The following is a 14,935-nucleotide window of genomic DNA, read 5'->3' as shown; positions in this document are numbered from 1 at the left end:
GGTCAATGATGGGGGGGGGGCCTTGTTGGACATACGGCCAGTGGAGAGTGGTCAGGGATGGTTAATTTGGGGTAATCGGTTTGGGGGTTCTTAGTGAATGTTGGTGGTATAGATGTTGGTGATAACTGGTCTTGTTGGGCAGTTGATGTTGGGAGGTTAGTATTAAGAGATTGTGTCACATCTTGATGTTGGGCCCTCGGGGTACCTGGTCACTGATGACGGTTCGGTACACACTGTATAGGTGGTTGAGCACTGAGCATCACTGTTGGAGGTTGGGGATTGGCCAGTGGGTGATGAGTACTTAGGGGATGGTTAAATCTTGGCCAATCAGTATTAAGAGATAAATGTTGGATAGTCAGTATTCGGAGATTGAGGCAGGGTGGTCAGTCCTCTTGTTCCTGAGGCATGGCACCCTTCCTCTCATTCTGCATGGCACCTGGTAAGGCTCCAGCAAAGCTGAGCTCAGACCCAAGTTCCTGCTCCTGTCCTCCACCAGCCCTAGGCTACACGCTTCGCTCAGCCACAGCAAAGCTGCGCACGATGGAGTGGGGGTCTGGGCTCCTGCCTGGCAGGTGGGAAGGCAGGGCCAGGTCTCTAGAAGTGCTACACGGGGGACGGGGGCTGCAGCAGGCAGAGAGCTGAAGCGCTCAGGGATGCCGCAGAGCTCTGCAGGGGGATGGGGCCCTGAAGCCAGGATGCTCATTGATGAATTGATCCCCATTATTGATGCTCCCTGGACAAGTTTTGAGCTGAGGGAGAGGATGGGGTTCTCTCAGAGAAAGCCGTGGCCTGGCCTGGTGGCTCAGAATACAAATGAGAAAGCTATGGCTCAGAGAAAGCTATGGCCGGCCTGGCTCGTCACCACGCCCCCTGCAGGGCTGGCAGGAGAGGGCATGCGCCGGGCACGCAGTGAGCCGCAGGTGCAGGAGTTAGGGGACCCGTGGCGGGCATTGAGCTGCCGTCCTCAGATGTAGTGCTTCTGTAGACCTGCAGAGAGCATCTGGTTTGCATGGACAGTCACAGGGGGTAGATGTAGGTCTCCACGAGGGCGTGCTTCCCTGATCAGGAGCCAGCCTCGGACTGGAAGTTTCCAAGTTTTTTGGGGAAACGGGGCCTCTGAGGCACTCCCTTCTCATCAGCCCTGCTCCTATATTGTGGGGGTCCCATTCATGGCGTGAGTGGTAGGAAATGGTTATAACTAACAGGGAGCGGTGAATGCTCACCACATAGAGCAAGGGAAGCAGCTGTCTTGATGGCCATCACTAGGGGAGAGGGCAGGGGTCCGTGTGGGCAGAGCTGAAGCCATCTGACAGCAGGGCACAGCGAGGAAAGTCTTGCGAGTTCCCAGGCAGGAGCCAGGATGACTGAGTTGGGGTGGAGGGGTGGCTCTGGAAGAAGCCAGTGCTGGCACCGCTGAGACCATCACAGGGGCCGAGGCTAGAGGGGGTGATCTGGGGAGGTGGCACCATTTCTACCTTAGGCGTGTCCAGTCTGATGGGGGAGGCTCACACCCTACCCTGAGAACCCAGGATGAAAACAGACCAGGAGCCCTCAAGTCTAAAGGGGGAGGTAGTGCCTGCTCCTAGAGCGTCCACCACTTGGGAGGAAAGCAAAAGTCTGGTTGACTGGAGCAGATGTGCTGGGAGGCTGGGCCTGAGATGGGAGGCAGGAAGGTGAAGGCCAGCATGGCCCCAGGGCCACAGCTGAGACCCAGGCGTGCAAACTTCCTGCCTCCAACTTGCCAGTGCTGGCTAAAACTCAGCCCCCTCTGTACCTTCGGAGCGCTGCTCCGGGCTCCGCTCTGTCCCTGATGAATTATTGAGGAGACTCAACCCAGCAAGAGGCCAGGACTGCTGCTCCTGGCGGAGGTGGAGTTCTCCAGGTGTGCCTGCCCTCCCCTGTGCGTGAGAGCACACCACACACCTGCTCCACGCCCTCCTCCCAGGGAGGCTTGCCTGTCTGCCTGGCCAGCTCTCACCCAAGCACCCCATCAACAGGGTATCTCCACGGGGACCTAGGCTCAGAACAGGAGCAACCCTCCCTGTGTCAGACCTGGATCTCAGCCTAGGTGTGACAACGACTTCCCGTGTGGCTTTGAACAAGCCCCTTTCCCTAGCCCTTCTGGACATTGAGTGGGTTAGACCTTAGGTCCCAGGTCCCTGCAAGCCCAGCCTCCTCTGAGCAGAAAGTGTGATTAAGAGCAGTCTCTGCTCCTGGCTCTACTGTGACCTTAGGCAGTGACTTCAGCTCCTGGAGGCTGTTTCCTATAAAATGGGCACAAGAAAAGTAAATGAGAACAAGGGCTGAACCTGCCCCTGGGATCGGTAGGAAGGTTCAGTGGGGTTGGTGTGAAGAGTCAAAGAGCTTGCTAGCTCTCAGGACACAGTCTGTATTGATGAACCCTCCAGATCCATTCTTATTATTTTCCTCCCAAGGATAGTAAGGTCTTGGATAGCACTTTCCCAGGCCCCAATCTCTCTTCTTCAGTCAACTATGCCACAGCTACCCAGTTTGTGTGTGTGTGTGTGTGTGTGTGTGTATGCGACGAAGGGGGGATTGAACTCAGGGGCTTGGGCATGGTAAACAAACATGAGATCCAAATCAGCGGAGCCTTATCACTGAGCTACATCCCCAGTCTTTTTTATTTTTATTTTTTATTAAATATTGTCATTTTTGATACTGGGGATTGAACCCAGGGGCATTATACCTCTCAGTTGCACCTTTGCCCTAATTTTTTTTTTTTTTTTTTTTTTTTGGTGGTACTGGGGTTCCCGGAAGCCCTTCTACCTCCAGGCTACACTCCCAGACCTATTTTATGCTTTTTTTTTTTTTTTTTTTTTTTTTTTGCGGGTCTGGGGATGGAACCCAGGGGTATTCGAACCGCCATCCTCCAGGTCTCAGCTCCCGAATGCTGGGATTACAAGCCTGCGCCACCACGCTCGGCTATTTTATACTTTTTTATTTTTGGAAACAGGGTCTCTTAAGCCAGCACAGCTGGCTTCCAGCCTGCGCAATCCTCCTGTCTCCGCCTCCCAAGCGTGAGGATTATAAGCGTGCACCACCACGCCCAGCCCTAATTTATTTTTTTATTTTGAAACAGGGTCTCGCTAAATTGCTGAAGCTGGCCTCCAAACTATGATCCTTTTGTCCAATCTCCCAAGTACTGGGATTACAGATGTGGGCCACCACGTTCAGCTCCTTCTTATTTTTTATTTTGAGAGAGAGCCTTCCTAAATTGCTCAGGCAGGCTGGCTCAAACTTTAAGCTTCCTGCCTCAGCCTCCCAAGTAGCTGGGATTACAGACATGTAATATGATTCAGCTCCTACACAGCCTACTGCCCCATATCCACAAGTGGCCCCTTCCCATAGCCCCCAGCCCCATGAACAGGCTGCATGGCCCCCTCTCTATTTGCTTACCATCACTTGGAGGGGCCTCCCCTTCCAGCCCCCCTCTCCTGCAATTATGCAGAGCAAACAAGAACAGCTGATGAGAAAGGAGTTGCTATTAGCTTAACCTTTCGGGACTGGAGCTGCTGGGAGGAGGTGGGAAGGTGCACAGGAGGGGGTCCTGCGGCAGGTGGCAGAGAGGAGTGGAGAGAGGTGGGGCGGGCCATGGCTCTGAGGGTCTAATGCGAAGGGTGCAGGCTCCAAAAAAAGCAAAAAAAAAAAGGGGGGGGGCAGAGGACGAAAGGAAGACACAGAGTGGAATTAAGGAGACTGAAAGAAAGAGAATGGAAGCGATAAGAGGCAGAGAAAAGGCTGGGAAAAGAAAGTCCCTGATAGCTGTGGAGACAACCTCTTGTATATACATCACAGGCCCCTTGGCCCCTTGTGCACAGTAGGACAGCACTTTAAAAGATGTAGACAGAGCCAGGCACAGTGGTGCTGATCTGTAATCCCAGTACTTGGTAGGCTGAGAAAGAAACATTGCAGGTTTGAAGTCAGCCTCACCAATTTAGCAAGACCTTAGTGATAACCGTGTTTCAAAAATTAAAAACAAAATTAGCTAGGCATGGTGATATAAACCTGTAATCTCAGTATTTGGTAGACTGACACAGGAGGATTGTAGGCTCCATGTTAGCCACAGCAATTCAGTGAGGCTCTCGGCAACCTAGCAAGACTACTAGAATGGTTAAAATGGAAAAAGGAGAAGCGAGGCATGGTAGTGTACCCCTGTAATCCCAGTACTTGGGAGGCTGAGACGGTAGAATACAGGTTCGCAGCCAGCCTCAGCTACGTAGTGAGGCCCTCAGCAATTTAGTGAGACCCTGCTTCAAAATAAAGAATAAAAAATAGGGCTGGGGGTGTAGCTCAGAGGTAGAATGCTCCTGGGTTCCATCCCCAGTACTGAAAAAAAAAAAAAAAACTTAGTAAAACCCTTTCTTTCTTTCTTTCTTCCTCCCTTTATTTCTTTCGTGATACTAGAGATTAAACTAAAGGACATTCTACTTCCAAGCTAGGCCCAGCCTGATTTTTTATTCTTTATTTTTAAACAGGTTCTCACTAATTTGCAGAAGGCCTTAATGAGTAGGTGAGGCTGGCTTTGAACCTGTGATCCTCCTGTCTCAGCTTCCCAAATACTGAGACCACAAGCATGTGCCACCATACCCCACTGAGACCCTCTTTCAAAATTAAATAAAGTAGGGCTGGGGGTATGCCTTAGAGGCAGAATGCCCCTGGGTTCAATTCCCAGTACCACAGAAAAAGATAAAATAAAATAAAATAGGAGCCGGGCATGATGGTGCACACTTGTAATCTCAGCATTTGGGAGGCTGAGACAGGAGGATTGCGTAGGTTCGAAGCCAGCCTCAGCTACTTAGGCCCTTTGCAACTCAATGAGACCTATGTCAAAATAAATAATAAAAAATAAGGCTAGGGGTATCACTTGGAGGTAAAATGCCCCTGGGTTTTCATCCCTAGTACTGTAAAATAAACAAACAAACAAACAAATAAAATAGGGCTGGGATAGCTCAGTGGCAGAATTGCCCATGGGTTTAATCCTCAGTACCAAAAAAAAAAAAAAAAAAAGGTGGAAAGTCCCACAGAGAGATGAGGCACCCACTGGCATGACATGCAATTGCTTCTCAGTAAGTTTTTTGTTTGTTTGTGGTACAGGGGATTGAACCCAGAGGCATTTTACCTCTGAGCTATACCCCCAAACCATTTATTTATTTATTTATTTATTTATTTATTTATTTATTTATTTATTTATATTTTGTTTTGAAACAGACTCTCACTAGGTTGCTGAGGCTGTCCTTGAACCTGCAACCCTTGTATCTCAGCCTCAGCCTCAGCCTCAGGTGCTGGGATTACAGGCATGCACCACCATGCCCAGCTTAAATTTGTTACTAAATTATACCACTATGTAAAGTGGACACAGGTCTTCTGTGTGAAACAGGACGGCTTCAGGTAGGAGGTGACATTGATCTGGGCTTAAAGGATGAACAGGAGAAGCTGTGGCGATTGCCGTTTTCCCAGCCAAGCCAGGCCCAGGTGCTGGGGAAGCGGGGAGTGTTCAAAGAGACTCCAAAGGTCCCCTTCCTCCACCTCTCTCTTGAGTCCTGGGGGAGGCTGAAGCAGCTGTGTGGAGAGACTGGCATGGGGACCTTGGCTCCATGCAGGCCTTTCCCTCCTGAGGTGGAGGGATGATGGATGGGGCTGGTCCTGAGAAACTGGTCCGGAGCTAATTGGCTAGGGGCTTGCCCAGGACCCACGGGTAGCAGAGAGGCCCCACCTTTCTTGCTGTTCTTACCCGGATGTTGTCTGCTGCTCTCATCTCCAGCTCAGGTGGCCAGCCAGGGGCGAGCAGGAGCAGGAGTCTAAGACCTTGCCTGGATAAGAATTCTTCGGCCTGACCTTGGCTTGGCCAGGCTTGGAGACCGGCCATGACCCTCGTCCTCCACGCCATTCAGGGGCCAAGGGAGACAACGGGACCGGGAGGGAGGAAGGGAGACCTGACTCACACTTAGCCCACATCCTCGGCGAGACAGCCAGGAATATTTTTAGGAGCTCATTAAACAGGGAAGAAAGAAAGGGAAGGGAAGGAAGGAAGACGAGGATTATGCATTATTTTTCATCCAAGTGACAGCTCTGAGCATCGCCACTGGAACTGTCATGCAAAAGAAATGGCATGTCTAATATTATTATGGAACGGGTGTGCGCGAGTGCGTGTGCGTGCATGAGTGAGCACACGTGCCATCGGTGTGTAACTCTGTGGGGTGAGGGGCCCAGGGGGAGCCCTGTGTGTGTGACACGGGGCGAGGGTGCTCGCGGTGCAGCGGAGCGGGGGCGGCTGTGCCTGGGTGAAGAAAGCTGTGTGCAGCTGCAGAGGCAGCCGGAGCCTGGACTGTGACTGTGGGAACAACTCCGCAAAACTGTGTGTAATGGGGCGTGCAGACTGTGTACAACTGTGTAATTGGGTGTGTGTAACTCTGGGTGCGTGAGACACCACTGGAAAGCTTGTACCCCCGGAGCTGGGGCGGGGGACATAATCGCAGGGGGGGGGCAGCCAGAGTGTGTGAATGTGCAAGTTGGGGGACAGTGGGGCAGAGGGGACTCTGAAGCAACTCCAGAAGGCAGTGGGGAAACAGAGAGGATGGAGGGGGCATCTGCGCTGCCTGGCCTTGTCTTGAAGGGAAGAGCAGACCTCCCATCCACCCTGTTCCCTGTCTGCCCTGGCTAGGAAGGACACTATCCCACCGCTGTGAGCCTCCCCCCACCTCTCTCTTTCTCTCCATACTAGGGATGGAACCCAGGGGCAATCTATCTCCAACCTACACCCCCCAGCCCTATTTTTTATTCTTTATTTTGAAACAGGGCCTCACTGAGTTGCAAAGGGCCTAAGTAGCTGAGGCTGTCTGAGAACCGTGATCCTCCTGTCTCAGCCTCCCAAATGTGGGGATTATAAGTGTGTGCCACCACGCCTTCCAGCTATTGGTAGGCACTTCACAAAAACCATCTCACTGAATTTCCAGAACACCCTGGCGAGGTAGGTACTTTCGTTATCCCCATTTTTTTGAGGAAAGTGGGCAAGAGGTATGTGAGTCGCAGGCTGAGAACTCCCAAGACATCCCAGCAGCCTGGGGTCTAAGCTGAGATGTGAATGAACCTGTGTCCCAGGGCCTCTGAGGCCTCTAGGGACGGTAGAGCTGAGCACAGGGGGTGATGGAGGGAGACCTGGGGCCAGGAGAGCCTTTCCAAGGCTTCTCTGGGGGGCTCTGCCAGAGTCTGTTGAAATGACAGGTGCACAGAGTATGGGGAAGAGGGGCGCTGGTGAGATGGGGGCCGGAGCTAGGCGGCAGGCAGCGGTGGTGAGGGGATTCGCTCGTCAGCGGTGGAGCTGTGGCGTGGGCCCTGCGACTCGGTAACTAAAGCCAACCTCGTAAGTGGCTAATTGATTTCTGTTCCCTGATTAAATGTGTAGCACTTTACACGGCAGCAGAAGGAGGTCAGTGCTCCCCCTGCTTCTCCAGCGCCGCGTGCGGAGAGACAAAGAAATTGATTTTCCAATCGATGCTCTGCGCAATGATTAAATGTTCTCTGCACAGCGGGCCTAATGAGTCCCAGAGGGGCGTGCCGGCCCTTTAATTAGAGACTCCCATGGGGGCCTGGGACAAGGGCTACCCCAGAATGAGAGGGTCCGGCCAGGGAAGACACTTCATTCCCGGGGCTGGGTGGGCTGAACCTCTGGGGAGCACCTTGGTCTGAGAGATGCTGTCTAGAGGTCCCTAGGACCCTGTGGAGGGGTCCCGAGCAGAATCTTCATAGAGCGCTCCTCCTGCTGGGAGACTCCAAAGAGGCGCTCCTGGCTGAGAGGCCCGGTGGAGGGTCCTGAGCTGAGCCCTCCTGGAAGGACTTGGGCTAGAAGGCTTGGAGGCCGGGAGCCCCGGATCCGCTGCACAGACGCATCCATGTGAGCGCAGCCAGAGCCCCGCCAGTCCTGGGTGCTCAGGCCCCTGCCCCCTCCCCGACAGCAGCCAGGTAACTGGCAGCCTTCCCTCGTCAGTCCAACTCCTCCATCGGGCTGTGCGGCGGAGACCCAGACAGGAAATGAATCCGCTCTAAGAGGCTGCTGCGTTTTCATTACCCAGCTGCCCCATTGGAGGAGCCGACTAAAGACTTTAGAAATTCAAATGAGGCTCTCGGGGGAGAGCAGGGCTTAAACATTCCCCTGCGCAGGCGGCTTTATTGAAGGAATAAACTATATTTGCAAAGTAAGATATTGAGGCTGTCAGTTTCTCTTAAGGATATAATGAGATCCTGGGAGGGAGGGAGGCCGGCAGGATGTAGCTCCCAAGGGCGGGAGCCCCAGCCTGGAGCTCTGGGGTGAGCCGCCCCACGTGGGCCAGGCAGGGCCCGCCCCTTCCACGATCACCCATCACCCCAGGTGGAACCCAGGCCCTCCCGCAAGGCGGAGGCCTGTGTAGGTAGGAAGACAGAAGGGTACTGCTAGGCCCTGGAAACCCCAAGATAGTGGAGCCCCGGACGCCCCTCCCTCACTAACCTTCCAGCTCCCCACCAACCCCCTAGGGTACAGCTCTGCTCAGGAAACAGCAGCTCAGGGCTGAGGGCTGGTCTAGAGAATCGGGGTTGGGACTGTGGCCGTCTCTGGCTTCTGCTACCCACCAGTATGACCTTGGGCAGGTTACTTAACCTCTGTGTGCCTCAGTTATCTCAGCTCTAAAATATGAATACCACCCGGGCATGGTGGGTGCACACTTGCCATTCCAGTACTTGGAAGGCTGAGACAGGAGGATCACAGATTCCAGGACAGCCTTAGCAAGAAGTAGTGACTCTGATCAACCTAGCAAGACCCTGTTTCTTTCTTTCTTTCTTTCTTTCTTTCTTTCTTTCTTTCTTTCTTTCTTTCTTTTTTTTTTTTTTTGTGTGTGTGGTACTAGGGGTGGAACCCAAAGGCTTTCTACCTCTGAGCTATACTCCCGGCCCTTTTTTATATTTTATTTGAAAACAGGGTCTCACTAAGTTGCTGAAAGCCTCACTAAGTAGCTGAGGCTGGCTTCGAACCCGTGCGATCCTCCTGTCTCAGCCTCCCAAGTGCAGGGATTACAAGCATGCGCCACCACACCCGGCTGACCCTGTTTCAAAATAAAAAATAAAATAGTGCTAGGGGTGCTGGGGTACAAATAAAAATAAGGCCAGGCATGGTGGTGCAGGCTTGTAATCCCAGCATTCAGGAGGCAGAGACCAGAGGATCATGGTTCCCAGACAGCCTCAGCTATTTAGCGAGGCCCTTTGCAACTCAGTGAGACCCTGTTTCAAAAAATAAAAAAGAAAGCCGGGCGTGGTGGCGCATGCTTGTAATCCCCGCGTTTGGGAGGTTGAGACAGGAGGATCACACAGGTTCGAAGCCAGCCTCAGCTACTTAGTGAGGCTCTCAGCAACTTAGTGAGACCCTGTTTCCAAATAAAGTATAAAAAAGGTCTGGGAGTATAGCCTGGAGGTAGAAAGCATCTGGGTTCCACCCCCAGTGCCACCAAAAAAATAAAAATAAATAAATAAGTAAAATAAAAATAAAAAAGACTAAAAATTAGGATCAGGGGTGTAGCTCAGAGGTAGAATACCTCTGGGTTTCATCCCCAGTACTGTAAACAAACAAACAAACAAACAAAAAAAAAAAAAAAACAAGCCAGGCCTGGTGGTATACGCTTGTAATCCTAGCATTTAGGAGGCTGAAACAGGAGGATTGTGGTTTGAGGACAGCCTCAGCTACTTAGTGAGGCCCTTGGCAACTCAGTGAAACCCTGTTTCAAAATAAATAATAAAAAAACAGGAGCTGGGTATGGTGGCACATGCTTGTAATCCCAGCATTTGGAAGGGTGAGACAGGGGGATCATGGTTCCTGGACAGCCTTAGTACTTAGTGAGGTCCTTTGCAACTGAGACCCTGTTTCAAAATAAATAATAAAAAATAGGGCTGGGGGTGTAGCTCAGAGATAGAATACCCCTGGGTTCCACCTCCAGTAATGCAAAAAAATAAAAGAATAGAAAATAGGATTGGGAGCCGGGCGTGGTGGCACACGCTTGTAATCCCCGCACTTGGGAGGCTGAGACAGGAGGATCACACTGGTTCGGAGCCAGCCTCACTGGCTTAAGAGACCCTGTTTCCACATAAAAAAAAAAAAAAAAGTAAAAAATAGGTCTGGGAGTGTAGCCCGTGGGAGTGTATCGCGGAGGTAGAAGGGCTTCCAGGAACCCCAGTACCACCAAAAAAAAAAAAAAAAAAAGAAAAGAAAAGAAAAGAAAATAGGATTGGGGTGTGGCTCAGAGGTAGAATGCCCCTGGGTTGCTGGGTGTGATGGCTTATGCTTGTAATCCCAGTAGTGGGGAGACTGAAGCAGAAGAATCATAGGTTCGAGGATAGCCTCTGCAAGTAGTGAGGCTTTTATCAATCTAGTGAGATCCTATTTCAGAATAAAAATAAAATAGGAATAGAGGTGTAACTCAGAGGTAGAATGTCCCTGGGTGCAATTCTCAGGACTACACACAAAAAATGAATGCCCCTGAGTTTAATCCCCGGTACCCCAAAAAAATTATATAGAAGTATTATGTATGTATAATTATAAATATTATATATAATACTTGGTTAGCATGTTACCTGTTTTACTTAGCATGTAAATGCTTTCCATGTTACCTGTTTTATGAATGACCTTCCTAATACATCCTAGTTATTATTAAGGACTAAGGGGAAGATGTAGAGGAGGGTAGTGACCAGTCAGCTTGCCTCCCTCCATGATGCCCTACTCTGTTTTAACCATCCAAGAACTACCATTACCATTTCTAGCATCACCACCATCATTAACATCATCAGCATCATCACCATAACCAAAACCACTAACCCCTCATCACCACTCCCATTACGAGCATCACCATCACCATCACCATCACCAGGACTCAGACTGAGAGTCAAACACATGGCATTGAGATAGGAGGACTGGTGCAGAGGGATGGAAGTGGCGGTCAACATCCCAGGAGACCTGGCGGAGGAAACCTATGGACTGTGTGTGGCCTCAGCACAATTCTTTCTCTCTTCCCATCTTCACTAACTGCACACACCCACACATACTGACCTTTTTTTTAATGCGAGAAAATAAGGTCCAAGATCAGAGGACCAGGGAGGAAGATGACCGTATCCCCAAGCTTACCATCTCAGAACCGAGGCAGGGACGAGAGTACAGGGCTGCCAGTCCCTGTCCCTCCACCTCGGTGCCACTCAGAGCTGCTGCAGCAAGGTGCTCACACTGAGTGAAGCCAGTGGTCCAATCTGGGAGAGGAGGTGTCAAGTTTAATGGGTCAGGCAGCAACTGGGCTGCCTGTCACTCTCACTGTGAGGCTGATGGGAGATTGGAGTTGACAGTGTACATGGTCCAGAGGACAGCAGATACAGAGCCTGCCCCAGGGGCCAAGAGAGTCTACACTGTCAGGGCCGTGAGGGGTAATGTGCTGGTGGTCTTTTCACCCTTTACACTGGGACCCCGGCCTCTGGTGACAGGAGGGCTGCTGAAACCTGCAGACACCGTCATCAGGCTTTGCTTCTAACTGCACCAGGACCTTGAGCAAATCACTGACACTCCCTGGATCTCCACTTCCCCAACTGTGAAATGTGGGTGGCTCATGATGGCACAGGAAAGGAACATGGGCTGGAAGGCAAAGGACCCAGGGTCTAACTCCTCTCCAAGCTATCCTTGCTATCTTTCTTGCAAGATACTTGGTATCTCTGCAAAAGAAGACACTACTCTCAGGGTGTTCCTGTGGAATGAACAGAGTGCCACAGGGCCCGGCACATAGTAGGACCCCAGGGATCAGCTGAAACCAAGCTCACTTCTAGCTCTCAAAATTCAAGCATAGCATTCTGGAATGAGCTACCTTCATTATCTCTACCACTGCCATCTCCTCCATTACCTCCACCAACACCATCATCACCTCCATCACCACCAACAACACCATCAATGCCTCCATCACCATCATCACCTCCATCACCACCACCACCACATCATCACCTCCATCACCACCAACAACACATCATCACCTCAATCACCACCAACAAGACCATCGTCACCTCTATCACCACCACCAGCACCATTATCACCTCCATTACTCCACCAACACATCATAACCTCCATCTCCACCACCAACATCATCATCACCTCCATCACCACCAACACCATCATCACCACTACCACCATTATCACCTCCATCACAGCAACTGTCAGTACAACTGCCACCTCACAACACCATAAAATGCTGTGCAACATTGGAAACAGTGGAATACTTTGGAATGTCCAGGTGGTCCAAGAGCAAAAACAAGCTTCTATACCCTCCTTTTTCCCAAGAAGAAGCCCCCCAACCACCAGCAGTCAGACTGCCTGGGAAGTCGGCATTAAGCATGGACTCCTGGGGCATGGGATGGTGGGTCCTCCTGTACCATCAACATCCCCTAAGATTCCTCCCCCTGCCAGGAAGGAAAGATTCAGTACATCTTTCTAGCAAAGGGGCAGGGAAAGGGGCCAGCATTAGTTGAGGCCCTGCTAGGTGCCAGGTACTCTCTCTACTGCTTTATATACTTAATCTCCTTGGATGCTGATGGTACTCTGGTGATGGGTATTAGTTACTGCATTTTATAAAAAGGAAACCAACTTGGAGCGATGGAGTGATTTGCCTGAGGTCGGCTGGCCAGGGAGTGTCCAGGTGAGATTCAGTTTCACATCCACACCTTCTCCCATTACCCCATCCCTATAGTAAGATGGCCTGACTGTAGGAGAGCACACTGGATAGAGGGGGGGGGGGGTTGGTCCTAGGATGAAAGAGGGATTCAGGGTCATTTTCAAGTGACTTCTTAGACCCTGGGGAGGCCGAGCATGGTAGCACACATTTGTAATCCCAGCATTCGGGAAGCTGAGACCTGGAGGATTGCGATTCGCGGACAGCCTCAGCTACTTAGTGAGGCCCTCTGCAACTCAGTGAGACCCGGTTACAAAATAAAGAATAAAAAATAGGGCAGGGGGTGTAGCTCGGAGGTCAAATGCCGCTGGGTTCCATCCCCAGACCTGCAAAAAAAAAAAAAAAAAAAAAAAAGACCCTGGGGAACTGGACAATCACATTTTGCTAAGCACTTATTTGTCTTTGACCAACTCTAAACACAGGACAAAAAAGAACCTTACTAAGGGGGGTTAGGGAGTGGCTCAGTGGTAGAACACAGGCCCTGGGATCAATCCTTAGCACCACAAAAGAGAGATAAGAAGGAAGGAAGGGAGGGAGGAAGGAAGGGAGGAAGGAAAGGAGAGAAAGAGAGAGAAAGAAAGAACTTTTCGTGGCTTTTTCTCAGGCTCCCAGGATGCAGCGCACACTGGGCTGGCACGGGAATGAGTAATGGCGTTCGAGTAAATACATGAATGAACCTGTGAAAGCATGAATCAATCAGGACGTCAAAACCTGGGTGAAAAGCTGCAATGACGATTAAAAGCCAGAGAACAGCAGTCGATGCAACTTCCCCTGCCTTTCCTTCTCCTCCTCCTCCTCCTTCTTTTTTTGCCTTTCTGATTTTATAGAAATGGTTGTTCTCAGATTCCAGAGCGCAAACTGACTGATTGATGCCCCAGAACTAATACCCTGAGACAGACCCGAGGCAGAAAGGACGATTATTTAACACAGCACCCAGGGGCACAGGGTGTGGGAACATCATTCTTGTGCAGTTTAAAGCAGATGAAATTAAAAGTTTCTGCCAAAATCATGCCTGGCTCCTCATGGTGGCTTTTTTCTCCGACCCCTTCTCAAGCACCCATCTCGGGGCCTGGCTCCTGTGTGAGTCTGGTGGGTCCTGTGTGCCCAGAAACAGGGAGCCGGCCCATGGTTCGGGGTCCTGGGCAAGGACTGGGTAGCACTGTCCATCTTTTAAGGAAGGGGCCCAGTCCCTGCTTGGCTGTGACCCAGCATGGTAAGGGCAGTGGGTGCTCACTGGCTCATCTAGGCCCTGTGGGTGACGAGGTGGGTACTGATGGGTGAGCTGGCAGGCGGGCTGGAGCGGCACGGCCAGCCGCCCTGGGCACACTGCCTTCCCTGCTTGTCACCACTCCCGGCTGCCCAAGCAGCAAAGCAAAGCCACAGTGACAAGACTCAGAGGGGAGGGCCCAGCTGGGGAGCCGTTGGGCTTACAGGCCACTGGAGCAGCAACGTGACAGCTCCTTATCTGGGGGCGAGGGAGGGAGCTCTGGCCCCAGTTCCTGCCCCCTCTGCCTGGACCCTTGTCAGTGTTCATTTCTTTGGCTTGCCTTTGTCTCTGCTTTCTACTCCAGGCTGACATGGCTCCGATGGCCCTTGGTCCACATCTATTTCCATTTCTTCCTCTTTCCCGACCTCGTGACCTCAGAGTCCATCCCTCTACTACACACACACACACACACACACACACACACACACCTCAGACAGAAAACATGAGTTTCCTCCCAGGACTTTTATTAAAACCCATGGCAAGACCCAGTGAGTTTGTGAATGTGAGCTGGTGTGTGTGTGTATGTGAAGGTGTGAGCCTATAAGCATAAGAGTGAGTAAGTGAGGAAGCTGGGCGTGGTGCCGCACGCTTGTCATCCCAGCATTTGGGAGGCTGAGACAGGAGGATCATGGTTCAAAAACAGCCCCAGTTATCTAATGAGGCCCTTTGTAACTCAGTGAGACCCTGTTTCAAAATAAATAATAAAAAATAGGGCTTAGAGTGTAGCTTGGAGGTAGAGTGCCCCTGGGTTCAATCCCCAGTACTGCAAAAAAAAAAAAAAAAAAAAAAAAAAAGTGAGTATCAAAAAGCCCAGGTGAGAGCTGGGGGTGTAGCTCAGTGGTGGAACCCTTGCCTCACATGTGTGAAGCCCTGGGTTCTGTCCCTAGCACTGGGGGAAAAACAAGCATGTATACGTGCATGCATGTCACAG

The sequence above is a fragment of the Muscardinus avellanarius genome (assembly GCF_963383645.1).
Source record: "Muscardinus avellanarius genome assembly, chromosome: 16".
NCBI lineage: Eukaryota > Metazoa > Chordata > Mammalia > Rodentia > Gliridae > Muscardinus > Muscardinus avellanarius.
Note: the sequence above shows the minus strand (reverse complement) of the source record.